The sequence below is a fragment of the Podarcis gaigeae genome (assembly GCF_964106915.1).
Source record: "Podarcis gaigeae genome assembly, chromosome: 9".
Classification (NCBI taxonomy): Eukaryota; Metazoa; Chordata; class Lepidosauria; order Squamata; family Lacertidae; genus Podarcis; species Podarcis gaigeae.
Window position 1 is genome coordinate 28,322,292 of NC_139685.1, and position 14,462 is coordinate 28,336,753.

Sequence of the window (14,462 nt, forward strand, 5' to 3'; positions counted from 1 at the left end):
TTTACATGAGTAGAATGCACTGGAACCTGCCTCAGTAGCTCCTCTGGGGATGCTGTATAAGGGGTCTAGATGGGATCTTGTCCCTATTATGCCTCTGAAAAAAATTAGCTTGGTTGCTGCACACTACTACCTTGAAGCCATTGGTTTTGGGTCCTAGCTAAGCAAAGCCAGCTCCCTCAACCATTCCTCAATTGGTTTCCAGACCACTGATCATCTTGGTCACCCTCTTCTGCATACTTTCCAGCTTGTCAATATCCTTCTTAAATTGTGGCACCCATAACTAGACACAGTACTCCAGGTGTGATCTGACCAAGGCAGAATAGAGTGGTACTATTACAGTAGTACCTCAGGTTACATATACTTCAGGTTATAGACTCCTCTAACCCAGAAATAATACCTCAGGTTAAGAACTTTGCTTCAGGATGAGAATAGAAATCGTGCTCTAGCGGCGGCGCAGCAGCATGAGGCCCCATTAGCTAAAGTGGTGCTTCAGGTTAAGAACAGTTTCAGGTTAAGAACAGACCTCCAGAACGAATTAAGTACCGGTACTTAACCTGAGGTACCACTGTACTTCCCTTGATCTGGACATAAGCTTTTCCCAGAGGATGTAGCTGATACGTACCTTGATCCACCAAGGAGATCCATGTGTGGAAGCAGCCATTTGCATATGCAATTGGTGCATCCAACTGCAATGCAAATGGGAAAGTACATTGCTCACCTGTATTCCATTAGTGAACTGGCTGCATACATATTGCTGCTTCTCCCTTTACACTCTTAGAAAAATATACCCTCTGATCCCTCAGCAAAAACTTATTGTTCATGTCCAACTCATCTCTCATCTGGATTATCGCAGTCTTCTCTTCTCTGGTCTTCTGCTTTCACAATGACCATACAATATCCCTTCTTAGATCCTTATACTACCTTCTTGTCTGCTCCTGGATCATGTTCAAACTTCACATCCTTCAAAACCCTTCCTTGGTTTTCCTCAGCACCATTTATCACTCAGCTCTTACATCCATTGCTCCTCCAGTCCTTCAACCTCAGTTCTCTGAAGGTCTCATGCTCTTCAAAGCATTGCCCTTTCTCCGTTGCTACCCCTGATTCCTGGAACTACCTTCCAGAATGCATTTGTGAGACCACCATTGTTGGTTTCTTCCAAACCCTACATTTTCTATGAAACCTTTGGAATAATCACTTATTCCTATTATTATTATTATTATTATTATTATTATTATTATTATTATTATTATATTGTTGATATTCCACCCATCTGGCTGGGTTTCCCCAGCCGCTCTGGGCGGCTTCCAACAGAATATTAAAATACAATAGTCTATTCAACATTAAACATACACAAAATTTGGGTCAATTTATTCAAAATCCCTGGACAATTTTATTAGTATTAATATTATTGGTGTTGGGAGCGGGGTACTTTATATATAAATATCTGGATGTTGTCCTTGAGGTCTTCTGATATTCTCACTTAAGGCTGAAAACTTATTAAGAATTGTAAACAGTAGTACATTTTGAAGGAGGCACCTAATTTGTTGTTCTCAAACCAACATGCAAACTGAAATTTGCACTTCTCCAAATTTTGCAGTGTACTTCTTCAACCATGCAACATGCACAAGAAAATGCATATGTTAGTGAAGATAACATGCAAAAATGCATCATATAGGGGAAATAATATGTATATTCATCAAAACTGGAAGCCAATATGTGTTTATTATGAGAAAATTGCACTAAAACGCTGACTATTTGGGGGGGGGGGGACCCCAAGGTGCTGCAGCAACGTGGAGAACTGAATTTAAGATCTGAGAAATGAGAAATCAAGAAAAACTAAAACTTACAGATTCATCCATCCTTAAGTACTATCTCTGTACTTTGCAAAGAACAAGAGGACAGGTCCTTCCCAATGGGGCTTCCAATAGCTAAAAATAGATATAAGGAAACAACAGAGGATGGGGAAGGGCTTGAAAGCAAGGATAACCAAAGGAATACTATGTGACTATTGCAGTTACACATAGTTGAGTATCGTTCAGCCCGGACACTGAGGTCCAGCTCTGAGGGCCTTCTGGCGGTTCCCTCACTCTGAGAAGAGAAGTTACAGGGAACCAGGCAGAGGGCCTTCTTGGCAGTGGTGCCCTCCCTGTGGAACACCTTCTTATTAGGATGTCAAGGAAATAAAGAACTATACAACTTTTAGAAGACATCTGAAGGCAGCCCTGTATTAGGGAGTTTTTAATATTTGACAATGTACTATGTTTTTATATGTGTTGTAAGCCTCCCAGAGTGGCTGGGATAATTATTATTATTATTAATTTTCATTCAGTGGCATTTTCTTTCTTTCTTTCTTTCTTTGTTATTATACGCCATCGAAGTATGCGTCCTTGCTTAAATCATGTTTTTTATTTTTATAAAATAGATGTATTTATTAGGTAGTTCATTAAACTGCAAATACTGAAATTATCCCCAATTGTTCTCTATGTATTAATCTATCTATCCATCCACCCATCCCTCTCCCTCTTGGAGTAGGAGAACAACTCCCTCTAGGGCCACTATTTGTTATGTGTGGCTAGTTGCCCATGACTATCTAGCTAGACTGTTACAGTTCCCCAAGAGGGCGATCAAATAATGAGGATCAATACATAAGCACTGTAGCATCATGTCTTATACTATGTATTAAAGCTTTACTCCCTAGCAACTTAACTATAGGTGCCTGTGTTTTTCTGCTCTCAAGGAACTGAGAGCTACTTACGTGTTGTAATTAATCATTTGTTTACAGCAAAACTAAGTACCAAACATGTGTATGAATTACATTTTCCTCATGTGGCATCAATTATAGCCAAGATCAAAGCTGTTGGTTCTTTTGATGTATTATATTTAAAATATATTTTAAGTGCACATCCCTTTTGCATCAGTGGCGAAGCAAAACGTGGCACGTTGCCCTGCATATTTACCATAGATTCTATCGGGATTTGCTATTAGGCTTTCCAAGTGTTCAGACCAAAGAGCCAACTTTGCTATGGGTTTACTACTGTGTCTCGTGCAGAACCCATGGTGCTTCGCTAAAATCAGGACTAAAGTGTGGTGTGGTAGAGTGGATAGAGTGTCAGGCTAGGAATGTTCTTTGTTAAGGCTATTGGGAACTGTAGCTGTGTGAACTGCAGTCCAAGCCTAGGACTTGGAAGACTAAGGTTCATATCCCCACTTAGTCATGAAGCTGACTTCAAGCTACTCTACACTTCCTTCTCGCCAGGTTGTTGTAAGGATAAAATGGGAAGGGGAGAACCTTGAGCTCCTTGGAGGAAAGGTAGAGTCTAAAACGCAATAAAGAAATAAAGCAGTTCACATATGTAGTGATGTTAGCCTTTTGAGCTAAGGTTTCCAAGGTCATGTAAGCAGGAACGTCTGGCGAGGCCTCACAGCTGGGTCTGCATTGCTCTCCTCTCTTCCCAACACTCCTCATCACTGCCAGTTGCTGAGACAGAGAATGACAAGGCAGCAGGGAGCTCAGCATGGTGCAGGTGCTGCAGCGGGAACATCTGATACACTCTGCTGCCTCAGCTACACTGTGCTGAGCTCCCCATCTCCTTTCAGTAACCAGGAAGAAAGGAGAGCAACACAAACCCACCTGCATAGTCCCACTGGCTGCTACTGCATATGAGATGCTTAGACGCTAATGGTAGTAGAATTAAGACCTTCAGTGCAAACACTGAATTCTTATGTCTGATTGTCTTCATGATCGGCCTCAGTCTTGTATACCTGGAGGAGCATCTCCACCCCCATCGTTCAGCCCAGACACTGAGGTCCAGCACCGAGGGCCTTCTGGCGGTTCCCTCACTGTGAGAAGTGAAATTACAGGGAACCAGGCAGAGGGCCTTCTCAGTAGTAGTGCCTGCCCTGTGGAACGCCATCCCATCAGATGTCAAGGAAATAAGCAACTCTCTTACTTTTAAAAGACATCTGAAGGCAGCCCTGTTTAGGGTAGTTTTTTTAATGTTTAACGCTGTATTGTGTTTTTAACATTTGGTTGGAAGCCACCCAGAGTGGCTGGGGAAACCCAACCAGATGGGCAGGATATTATTATTATTATTATTATTATTATTATTATTATTATTATTATTACCACGATACATTATGAAGTCTTTTTACATAGTCATTTGCCTGGCGCCTATGGCAAGAAAAGGTTGAATCCCAAACAGAGACAGTGAGAGCTGATTTCTCTCCAATACTCACTCACTCTTAGGCTTACACCCTTCCCTAACCACTCAGAGGGAATGTTAGCGTGTCTTCATGCACTACGCAGGAATAGGTAGCCTCAGGATCATACCCTTGTATGCCTAAAACTCATTGAAATCAAAGGGAACTTAAGTTCATAAATCACCTCTCCCCGCCCCACCCCCAGTTTGGTCGCACTGGGCACAGAGCATTGGGGGCAACACAACTACGATACAGAATGGAAAGTGAGAGGCAGGGGCACCAAATTTTGGCATTGCACAGGGTGCCACTGAAATTTGAGATCCCAAGGTCTGCCACTGACTTTCCATCAGTGGTGTGCTGCCTCCAAACCTGGAGATTCCATTAAGGAACAAATATGTTCCCCTTTAGGTGTTTTGGACTACATCTCCCATCATTCCTGTTCATGTTGGCTAGGACTGATGGGAATGGTAGTTCACAAGATCTGGATGGCACCATGTTGGCTCCCCCTGCATCATATTCATACTTAAGCGAATCCTTGACTTGTGAACATATCATTGAGCAACACTGAAGAAGAAAAGAAGCACTGAAGCTTTCCCTCCTCCCAAAGAAGTATGATAAGAAGAGCAAATAAGAGCCACCATGAAATAAACAATGATAATTGAATAACAGTGCACACATTTTTGTATATTAATCTGTCAGCAGAATCTTCCTTTCCCTTGGCTTAGAGTTTGTGGAAAGTTTGGGAGGGGCGGATGAGCCGAGTGCCTAGCAAGACATGGTTTACATGCTAATGCATCTCTTTGAACCCATGCAGCAGGATATCAACTCACTAATTGCAGGGTTACTGTGGTAAAACACAGTGCTTCTTTAATAGCAGAGTGCACTGGCATATAATTATACCACGACAGTTTTTCTTAGTGTCAGATAAGTTATATGCACTTGTTACTAAAAATATTTCAGGATTTTAACCTAAGGGAGAACAGTGGAAAAGAACAATGACTTGCTAATTATGTTTCTGTCTGGTTGTTGCCTAAGCCTTGGAAGAATTACTCAAAGGTGTCCATTAAAAAATAAAATAAAACCCAACCTTGAAAAGGAGGAAAGGGCACCTTGATAGTGACTTCCATGTTTCCCCAGAATGCACTTCTCTCATGCAACATGGATTGCCTTCATATGAAGTTTCTAATCTGGAGAACCCACTTCTTTTTTAATACCTCTTTATTTGCTTTCGGTTCAGTATCATAATGCTCAAACAAGTCGAAGCACTCAGATTTAAGTTGTGTTTCACTGAAGGAAACTGTGCACTACCAGTTTAAGTCATCACCTGTGTCTTCATAGCTGCAGAGCAATCCTACATTTGCCAGGCTGGGTAGACACTTAACCACTATTGCTTCAACCACCTTTTATAGGGTAGCTACATGATGTTACCATCAAATCATTGTTATCCTGTGGTTTTACTGCCTCTTTTCAGACCACAGAACTCCTGATGTTTGTTGTTATTGTTGAAAGAATACTAGTGTGATTTCCTTAAGTGCAGATGTTGTTAGTCTTGCTCTTTAGTCTTTGATAAGAGACATGGTTTTGACATAGACAGTGACATATCAGGCAGACGAACCAATTGCCCTTCAACTACTTTGGCACATCTCTCCTCCCCCTCCCCCCCCCCCAGTGACATTTTATTAGCAAATGAATTATTACTTTTAATCAGCCATCTTGTTTTGTGTTCAGACTAGCATTTTCATCTTTATATTTTTAACTTATTGAAATATTCATGTGGTGGTGCTTACATGAAAAGGCATTTTGTTTTTAACACTGACATTAAAAAATCATGCTGACTTTCCAATTGCTGTCATTTTAGCACTCTATATTTTTTTGCCTGTCTTTTAATTAGCACTGAAACATTTTAGCCTACCTTTAAAAATGATCTAAAGCCATTGCACAACAGCATCTAAGTTTTTTAAAGCATGTTAGTGCACATTTAAACAAAATCAAAAACCTGTTTGATTGTTTTAAAGGATAAAGGCATTATGAAGTAGGCTGCTCAAAATTGTCCCTTCGTATCCCACAAAGTAGTGCAGGAGGAACATAGTGGGATGTATGCACACATAAAACAATACTAACAAAACAATTCCCTCCAAGTGGCGCAGTGAGTCCATGCATGGAGCTGTTAACCAGAAGGTTGGTGGTTCGAGCCCAATCAGGTATGGCTGTGGACAGGATTCCTGCATCATGGACTAGATGATCCACAGGGTCCTTTCCAACTCAACAATTCTGTGATTCTGTGATTCTACTATAGTCACTGAGATGTGGGGAAGCAATTGCAATTTCACGGTCTCCTCCGGACTGTCAGATTACAGATCTGGCTGGGTTTCCCCAGCCACTCTGGGCAGTTTCCACAGAAAACAAAAATACACTAAAATGTCACACATTAAAAACTTCCCTGAACAGGGCTGCCTTAAGATGTCTTCTGAATGTCAGGTAGTTGTTTATCACTTTGACATCTGATAGGAGGGCGTTCCACAGGGCGGGTGCCACTACCAAGAAGGCCCTCTGCCTGGTTCCCTGTAGCTTTGCTTCTCGCAATGAGGGAACCGCCAGAAGGCCCTTGGCGCTGGACCTCAGTGTCCGGGTAGAACGATGGGGGTGGATACGCTCCTTCAGGTATACTGGGCCGAGGCCATTTAGGGCTTTAAAGGTCAACACCAGCACTTTGAATTGTGCTCGGAAACATACTGGGAGCCAATGTAGGTCTTTCAAGACCAGTGTTATGTGGTCTCGGCGGCCACCCCCAGTCACCAGTCTAGCTGCCGCATTCTGGATTAGTTGTAGTTTCCGGGTCACCTTCAAAGGTAGCCCCATGTAGAGCACATTGTCGTAGTCCAAGCGGGAGATAACTAGAGCATGCACCACTGGCGAGACAGTCCCCGGGCAGGTAGGGTCTCAGCCTGTGTACCAGGTGGAGTTGGTAGACAGCTGCCCTGGATACAGAATTGACCTGCGCCTCCATGGACAGCTGAGAGTCCAAAATGACTCCCAGGCTGTGCACCTGGTCCTTCAGGGGCACAGTTACCCTATTCAGGACCAGGGAGTCCTCCACACCAGCCCGCCCCCTGTCCCCCAAAAACAGTACTTCTGTCTTGTCAGGATTCAACTTCAATCCATTAGCCACCATCCATCCTCCAACAGCCTCCAGGCACTCACACAGGACCTTCACCGCCTTCACTGGTTCTGATTTGAAAGAGAGGTAGAACTGGGTATCATCTGCATATTGATGGACACCCAGTCCAAACCCCCTGATGATCTCTCCCAGCGGCTTCATATAGATGTTAAAAAGCATGGGGGAGAGAACGGAACCCTGAGGCACCCTACAAGTGAGGGCCCAGGGTTCTGAACACTCCTTCCCCACCACCACTTTCTGAACACAGCCCAGGAGAAAGGAGCGGAACCACCGTATAACAGTGCCCCCAGCTCCCAGCTCGTCTAGACGGTCCAGAAGGATGTTATGGTCAATTGTATCAAAGGCTGCTGAGAGATCCAGCAGAAATAGGAAACAACTCTCACCTTTGTCCCTAGCTCGCCGGAGATCATCAACCAGCGTGACCAAGGCAGTTTCAGTCCCGTGATGAGGCCTGAATCCCGACTAGAAGGGATCCAAATGGTCCGCTTCTTCCAGGCGTGCCTGGAGTTGTTCAGCAACCACTCGCTCAATCACCTTGCCCAAGAATGGAAGATTTGAGACTGGGCAATAGTTGGCCATACTGGCCGGGTCTAAAGATGTTTTTTTAAGAAGCGGTTAAATGACCGCCTCTTTCAGTGGATCTGGGAATGTTCCCTCACAGAGGGAAGCATTCACCACCCCGCAGAGCCCATTGCCCAGCCCTTGCTGGCTTGCTTTTATTAGCCAGGATGGGCAAGGATCAAGGAGACAGGTGGTTGGTTTCACGCGTCCAAGCAGCCTGTCCACATCCTTGGGGGTAACGGATTGAAATTGATTCCATGCAACTGGATTAAAGTTCCAGCACAACAAACCCACTTTTTAAACGTTGACCTTTTGTGAAAAGAAAGGTGATGGGGAAATTGTTGTTATTGTTATACTGTATATAAGACTAGTTATTTGCTTTTTCTATCCAAATGTCTTTAAGTGGCTTACAGTGCATTTGAAACACAAATATGAATATATTATACAAAAACACAGAACAAAACAATCCCCATAGCAGCCACAGGAAGCTAATAGGTAAATAGGTGGCTGAGGAGGCCCAGCCAGATGGGCAAGGTGTTTAATAATAATAATAATAATAATAATAATAATAATAATAATAATAAAGCTTCAGGCCCTCATACAGACCAAGCACTAATTCACACCTACTGCCTCACCTGCAGAAGGTGAAAAGGAGAAACAGAGCTGCGTGACAACAGCATACCGATGACAAAACACTCCAAAACTCCACATGTCCCCACTCAACGCTTTCAGAACAAACTCTGGTAAATCATGGGAAATCCATGGAGCCAAATAATACTCCCCAAGAACCATCCTCTGGAGTTGGGCATCCAAATAGGAGAGGAATCACTGCAATGCGGTGTCCCCAATACCCAACTTAGGTAGTCACCCCTGAAGGGTATCATGGTTGATGGTACTGAAAGCCACAGAGGAATCAACAAAGTCACACTTCCCCAATCTTTCTCCCAACAATGTCTGCCCTCTGCATAAGCTTTGCGCTAGCCAGCCAGAATGGATGCTCAATAAAGGAGCTTCACATGAAAGCTATTCTGAAAGAGCAACCAGTCTGGAAACCACCTTAAAATAATAGTTATGGTTGCTGTTGTTGCTACCAATATGCGAGCTAACTATTAACTGCAAGCTATGCAGATTACTGCTATGCACCAGCAATAGCTGTCAACTCTTAACAGCTGGCCTCACCTGGACAAAGTGCAGCTGACTGCTGTGTTATTTGATATGCTTTCAAGTTGCCAACACCTGCTAGGTAAGCATGTTAGTACTGTAAATAATTGTGTTACGAGATATATATGCTAGTTCCCAACATTGTCACACTATGAGCTGTCACGCTGAGAACATGTCAAAGACGGTGATTCTGTGATTCTACCAAAGGGCAGGCAACCATTTCGGGGGAAGGGTGTGTGTGACCAGTGTAGAGACTCCTCAACCCCTAATTTGACAGAGAAGAGAATATACATTTTATGATATCTCCTGCACCCAAAAGGACTTGCCATTCCATTAGGTGGCCACCTTGGAGCCATCAAAGCACAGAAAATAGTTAGCTCTTTGATTTATTATTGTTGTATTTTTACTTCCAGTCAGGGGCAGGTAGAGAGGTACTTGTGGGATTTTGTGCCTTAAGTGCCAAAAATAACATGACCAGTTTAGTACTATGCGCCTTGACTGGACAGCAAAATGTCTTAGCTAGGGCCGGTTGACCCATCCAAGAGGCAAGGTGAGGCAACTGCCTCGGGTGGTAGGTCTGGTTTTCAAGGAATGAATTGCCCACTGCTGCTGCCACAGTAGCACCAGCAGCTGTGGCATGCTCCACCTCCTCAGAAGCTCCTCTTCCCAATGCTGCCTCTACAGCAGCCTCCTACCACCCCTATGGAAGAAATGGCAAGGGGTGCTCTCTGGGGTCTTGGGCTCTGCACCCACACAAAGTGATTCAGAGCAGGTCTGTTCCCTCCTTAACTACCTTTGGTTCCCACTTCAAATGACAGGTAAGGCCAATTTGATCCCCCACCCCAAGTCCCAGATGTAGATCTTTATTCCAGTGTTTCCCAACCTCGTGCCTCCAGCTGTTTTTGGACTACAATTCCCATCATCCCTTGCCACTGGTCTTGCTAGTCAGGAATGATGGGAGTTGTAGTTCAAAAACAGCTGGAGGCACAAGGTTGGGAAACACTGCTTTATTCACTCCCTTGTTCCTCATGTAGAGCTTTAATCCTCCATTGTTCTCAGTGTAGATCTTGTTCCCAATGTATATTTTTATTCACCACTTGCTCTTGATGTAGATTTTCACTCACCCCTGTTTCCTGGTGGGAAGGTGGAGGCAGGCACCATTTTGTGGTTCACCTCAGGCATCAAAATGTCTGGCCCTGCTTCTCACCATGGAACAGACACCCACAACGAGATCGTGTGAATGGAGTCAGCCATTTGTGAAGTATGAAATCAGTTTTGGTTATTCATCTCCTCTCTTGCTACAATTTCATATTTCTCAGCCCACATCTGAAAACTATGTATGAATGAACTACTGCTTCATTCAAAAGCTACAACAGCCTATCCTGCCTTAGAGGAGCATTCACAATCTTAGCCAAAAGTACATTCAGGTGTACTCAGCTAGCCTTAACACGCACTCCCCCCTCCAACAGACAAGTATCCAATTGACATGTAGTAACCTCCAAGCACCACAGCTTTGGAAGAAAAGCAGATCTAAATCGAGAGACGGCGCACTTCATGCTTGTGGGATCTAATTTGTACCTTATTAGAAACCCAAGATATGAAGGGAATTAGAATTAAGCTGTTGAACTCAGGGTTTTGTTTTGAATTCCAGAAGTGGGCTGAGTTCGCAATTGTTCCACACAAAAACTCATTTACTCACTACCCCAAGCAGCCTGGTTTAAATGGAAGAGTCATTTTGTGGTTGCTGCTGTTAAACATTGCGAGACAATATCATTGCTGATTTAATGCAAATAACTCAGACATTTACCAGTAGATCCTGCATAGGAGCCAACTCCTAGGGGCTGAGGGGGCTTTGGCCCCACCAATAAACTATTTGAGGGGGCTGCCCCCCCAAAAAAGGTTGATGGGCATTGCCATTCAAATGGTATGTGTGTGCTGCATCTTGTGATTATGTGGGGCATGGCTTACCTGCCCCCTCCCCCAATAATTTATTCAAGTTAGCAGCCTGAGATCCAGATCTCTCTGCTCCCATCTCTGATCTAAATTATTTAAGAATAATTGAGCAGTTGATTCTGACTTTGCTGCTGTAGATCCTTCACCATCTGCCATGTCCACGTTGACTGAAGGTGAGTGGATTTGTCTGCACCAACCTGGAAATGACTCCCACTGAACTTGATAAGATTTGCTTCAGAGCAGACATGCATAGGATTGTGTTGCACATCAACAAAGATTCTAGCTGAGGCATCACAGAGAGCAACAGATGGTTTGCCTTCTGCAGATTCCATCTTGGGCTTCATCAGACACCTTAAAACAATCCAGAAGATCTCGGCTAGATGTGGTTCAACTGATACAGTGGTAACAGAGAAGGAAGATGTTGTCTTTTAGGGAGAGAAAGCAGAGATAAAAATAAATCTACCCTAGACAGTCAACGGTGTTCTGTAGACCCTTATTTCTGTTAAACTAAGTTAGATGTCATTTAGCAGGTCTGTTCTTGATATTAGAACTTTCCTCTTATGACCCATTTTTCTTTTTCTTTTTGCTATTGGAGACAATAGTCTTGCAGTGAGAATAAAATACAAAGGAAATTAGGAAAGAGCCTGTGTGAGTGAAGACAATATGAGGAGGGAATATGTTAGCAGAGATGGAGATGAGATTAAATGTTACCAGACGTCAGAGCAGGAGAAAATCTCAAAGGTATTTTCCAATAAATACTTTGGAATATTGTGCAATTTCCTCGTGTGCTTTAAAACTCATTACTATTTCATTCTGTAGAATTGTTCCTTGATGAATTTGTGATTAAAGCAGACCACTTGTGGGAGAGAAAGAAGAAAGAAGACCATAGGGTTGGTGTAAAAAAATAATTTCTAGATATTTGTCACATTTCCACAGTATCAATAACTTGGGGGGGGGGTATCTAACAGCCTGATCCTATACTATATATGCTCAGTACCGTCTCTGGTACCACCAGAAAAATCACATCAATGGACTAGGAAAGGGACATTAGAGATGTCCCTTTTGACCTGCTTTGCCACTGCAGCCTCTTCCAAGTACTAGCAAATGACAGTGAAGGGATATCTTGCTGTTCACAGCCTCTGAGCCAAACAACAGCACATAGGGTGAGGCTTATTGGAGTCTGCCTAATGGTATACCCTGATGGAATTGTTAAATCTCCTCACACAGCACAGCTATGCCATCCATGGTTGGGAATGTCACCTGTGCGACAGCTGTTGAAATGGGGGTTAGAAGCATGGCCCAGCTGTAGGCGATGTGATGATTGTCTGCAATCTCCTACAGATTCAGTTCAGGGCTGAGATAGTCCGTCGTCGTCCCCCCCCCACACACACACACAAAAATCAGAAAATAAAATCCCTCCCCCTAGCCCTTTTCTGAAACTGGATCCCATCTGGGGCCATTGGGAGCATGGCAGAGTCGAAGTATTGCCAGGAACACCCTGAGAACCTGTGAATCCTGCCTGCCTGCCTTCCCTTCTTACACTTGATAGGAGCAATGATGCCAGAGGGATCCCAAAATACCGCAAGGAAGGTGGGCATAGCATTGGTGTCCTGCTTTGCTTTATAATCATAGGAAGCCCATCACATGAGCAATCTCTGAAAGGGGCCTGTGCATGTCGACAGTATGTTCTTCCAGGGAGTAAATTGGCAAAACTGCAACATTTCAGCCAACCAACATGTTCCATGCTTTCATACGTTGCTCATCTATGTACACAGGAACGTAGGGAAGCTACTTCATACCAGGTCAGATTATTGGTCCATCCAGGCCAGCTTTGTCTGCTCTGACTGGCAATGTGGCTCTCTAAGTTGTCAAGTCTTTCCCCATTCCCTGATGCTTTTGACAGGACATCCTGGGAACTTGGGACCTTTTGCATGTAAAGTGCTCTAGGGTTGCAATCCTGTACCCAGTTTCCCCGAGGGTAAGCCCCACTGAAAACTCAAGGGAGCTTGCATCTGACTAGACAAGTATAGGATTGTGCTGTGAAATCCAGAGCTGACTTTAACCTTGCAGATTCATAGATAGAAACGCTTCTTGAGCTTACATTGCTCAGAATCGATGCATCTGTTTCACTACAACTGCCTTGATTCCCCTTGGTTTTATTTGCCCACCTCTCAATATACACATCCACACACCTGAACAAGAAACCATATACACTGTAAACTCTCCATAATGCTCCATGCTGTTCATTGGAACTGCTGCCAGGAGACAGAGAAGCCTTGTTTTTCCTGAACCTCTTTGCTTGAGTTGAAAGCTGAGAAAATACCTCCCATGAAGTCAGATAAGGAGTCACTTTCTCTGCCACTGTTAAAAAGCAGATATGAGCTTCTAGTCCCAACACGTATCAGTAAGGCCCTAATCTGAGTTAAAAATATAAGACTGGGGGATTTTTCTGGAAGCCCACAGATTACAATATACTGTGTATTCTGTGATAGTAAAAGAAAGAAAGAAAGAAAGAAAGAAAGAAAGAAAGAAAGAAAGAAAGAAACTTGATCACAATAAAAAATGAAGAAATATGGATTTATATAAACTGACTTTATACCAGAATAGTTTGGAGTAAACATGAAACATTAATCAACCACCCACACTACTGTTATTAAATTTTTCTTGGGTTATTGAGACGTTTTCTCCAGCATGTTTCCTCTGGGTATTAGCAAAGCACCAGAATAATGTGTGAATCAAAATACATGATGGATAAAGTGGGGGAGGGTGGGAGAAAGAGGTTTGAGAAATCTCATGTTTTCTGCAGTCAAACCACACAGACATTGTGGAAAAAGCCCTTTGTTTTGAAAGTCCTATATTGGCCCAAATATGGGCACCATTTCAGACCTGAAACCTAGGGCCCGATATCTTTTCTCTCACACACACACCACCACCACCAATAAAATATTTGAGAGGGCTGGGACACCCCCCCCCCCAAGTTAATGGACATTGCCACTCAAATGGTGTCTGTGTGCTGTGTCATGTGATTGATTATGTGGGACAGGGCTTACCTGCCCCCCAATATTTTATTCAAGTTGGGACCCCTGCCTGAAACATAGGAGCAAAAGACATGAAACTAGAAACATCTATGAAAGAATGGATAGATCTTTTTAAGCATAACCAGAGTTACGTTTCCTTGGAATGAAGGTCAATGGAGAATGTGGAGTCCTTAGGATGTCTGGTTTAATGTACACATATAGTCGTACCTTGGTTCTCGAACTTAATATGTTCCGGGAGTCCCTTTGACTCCTAAAGCGGTTCAAAAACCAAGGCGTGGTTTCCGATTGGCTGCAGGAAAGCTTCCTGCACTCAATCGGAAGCCGTTGAAGCCACGTCAGATGTTCAGCTTCCGAAAAATGTTTGCAAACTG

At 43.5% G+C, this 14,462-nt stretch overlaps 1 long non-coding RNA gene across 1 annotated transcript in view; it reads right to left on the bottom strand.

Annotated features, from left to right (window-relative positions):
• The window catches only part of LOC310852585, a 60,778-nt gene that overhangs the window by 46,102 nt on the left and 214 nt on the right, over positions 1 to 14,462 (bottom strand). The window contains exon 2 of the long non-coding RNA XR_014568291.1: positions 11,251 to 11,444. This is a non-coding gene — a long non-coding RNA (uncharacterized lncRNA). The remainder of the gene's footprint in view (positions 1 to 11,250; positions 11,445 to 14,462) is intronic.